Genomic DNA, 2,819 nt, shown 5'->3' on the forward strand with positions numbered 1-2,819 from the left:
GTTTGAATATACTGCTATATTTGTTTGAATTTTTTTCCACTCTCTCTTTCTGACCTTCACCATCAATCAGGATGGATAAATTTATAAAACAATGGAAGTCCAAGAAGGATATCCATACAGAAGAAGACTCAGACTCAGTCTCAGTGCAGCAAGAGACTCAATCAGAGTCTATAGAGAGTGTAGCTAAAGTTAATAGAGATCCAGAGACCTTAACTAGCCCCTCTGAAAATAGTGAGATCTCTGATGATGATAATGATAACCCAGAACAAGATGACTCAATCAGACCAATCAAGTTTGGACCAGGAAGATGAAGTGTATAATTCAGAAGACATCCAAAATCACAAAAGAACCAAGAAAGCACTTAAATAAAGGGACCGCAAGAAACGTAAATCTGGCTTTGACCCTGACTGGAAAGAACGTTTTGATTGGCTACCCGAATCAGATGACTACAAAGGTAAGTTTTTGCTCAATAAATTTTTTTGTGAATAAAACAAAACTAATATACGATTTACTATTAGCGATTTTCCGATTTTTTTTCAATTTACAATTCTAAATCGATGCAGTTTCCTACAAATTAGATGATCATATTAACAATAAAAAAAAGGTTGAGATGGCATCACTCCTACCATATTGTGTACCCCTCTGGGCCTATCCCTTTCTGGATACTGAATAATAATGAAATATAATATTTACAAATTACAGGTATGATATGCACCCTCTGTGAGAAACACAAGCCAAAAGCTGATGTGAAGATCTGGGTATCTGTACCTTGCAGAAGTATTACAGAACAGGCTGTGAAGAGGCACCGGGACTGTGACATGCATACTGCAAGTGAGGGCAAGGAGGTAGAGAACCGAACCCAAGGCCCCATCGAGGAGGGGTTCGGCAAACAGAAGAGCCTACAGAGGAAAGCCCTGGACGGAGCCCTGAAGACACTGTATTGGTTAGCCAAAGAAGAGGTGGCACACACGACAAAATATGCCGACTTGCTGGATCATACAATAGATATGGGGTGCCAGTATTTGAAGCACCTTGACCAGGTTAGTTGCCTTCATCTTTTCTAGTATGCATTCAAATTAGAATAGTTGTGAGTAAAGTGGGCTGTAAGTAATAAACTTTTCTTTGTACTATTCAATATATAAATTGTATTTCAGGGGGATAATGCCAATTATCGCTCCATTGCCAGCCAACAAGAAATGATACAGACAATGGGGGATGTGATCAGAAGGGGGATTCTTAAGGATATGAGGGCCAGCCCCTATTTCTCTATGCTTATCGATGAAACTACCGATGTTGCCGTCTTAAAACGGCTGATCATATACGGTCGGTATGTGACCAGCACCTTTAAGGTAGGTACCATCATCATCATCATCATCCACCAAAAATGTAATAGTATTATATATTAGAGTGGGGAAGGCAGGGTACATTTCTAAATTCATGGGGAAAAAAATGTATCAGGTTCACATCTTCCTGGAAAAAAACTCCTAAGAACTATATTTGATAACAAAATAACTGAACAAAGCACTTTTGATTTTTAGGTGGAGACTGTCTTCCTGAGCCTGTTGGATATTAAAGATGGCACAGCAGCAACGATCCATGAAGCCCCGCTGGGGTTCGGCCACAAGTGTGGCCTCAACATGAGGCGACTGGTTGGGCTGGGTTCCGATGACGCCTCAGTGATGGGCGGAAAACATAATGGGGTAAGTTACTTTTATAGTCAACTAATTATACATGATCAAGTTAACTGATAATATTAAATTGTTTAATATACATGTTTAAAACATTTAGCAACTAACTTATTTTACAAGATTTTAATTTTCCAAGTACAAATCATATTTAACAGGTGCTTTACAATTTCTTAAACCTCTTAAATAAATTGGCTTCTATCAACTAACTTCAAGATATATTATATTCTAGGTGGCAGCTCTGCTGAAGCGGGACTTCCCCCAAGTGAAGAGTGTACACTGCATGGCCCACCGCCTAGCCCTGGCTGCTGGCCAGGCCTCTAAAGGAATCCCATATATGGAGAAGTTCAAGAGTACTTTAACCCAACTGATCTATTTCTACCAGAACAGTCCCGTACGAATGGCTGGTCTTAAAGCTATTGAGGTATTTTAACACATTTAAATCATAATGAAATGAACAAAATGATGAAGCCCTATTATGATAGATAACATTCATGTAAATAAACTGAGTAATATATAATAAATTGTTAATGCTATAGCATAATTAATTATTTAATTCTTTGTTTATTTTTCTCAGGAACTTCTACAGGAGCCTAGCTTGGAGGTGGCGAAGGCAACAGATGTACGTTGGCTAAGCCATGATAGAGCAGTGAGGAGCCTTCGTCAAACACTAGCATCTGTGCTTCCTAGCCTAGGGAGAGAGTATAAGGAGAGGCATGATCCAACTGCAAAGGGCCTTCTCTTGTTCTGCAGTAAATTGTACTTTGTGGCCTCCCTGTTGATGATGTCAGATGTCTTGCCTCTATTGGCAACACTGTCCAAATGCTTTCAGGTATAAACTAACTATGAAAACAGATTAATTTAAATCATTGTCTTAAATTATTGTACTATTTACTGCTTCTAACACATTCTGCATTATATTTAATGAATGGTTGTTGGTGTTTTGTTTGTTTTAGGCAACCAGTGTCGACCTGACCATAGTGGCAACAAGAGTTGAAACAACTATGACTGCCCTGCGGTCCTTGAAGGGAGGAAGAGGTGATTACATGAAGAGCATCCAGACAAACATCACCAACCTGAATGAGCCCACTATCAAGTATGACCAGCAGAAAGTGGAACAATTTATCAGAACAG

This window comes from Priapulus caudatus, unplaced genomic scaffold (genome assembly GCF_000485595.1).
Source record: "Priapulus caudatus unplaced genomic scaffold, Priapulus_caudatus-5.0.1 Scaffold978, whole genome shotgun sequence".
NCBI classification, from domain to species: Eukaryota; Metazoa; Priapulida; class Priapulimorpha; order Priapulimorphida; family Priapulidae; genus Priapulus; species Priapulus caudatus.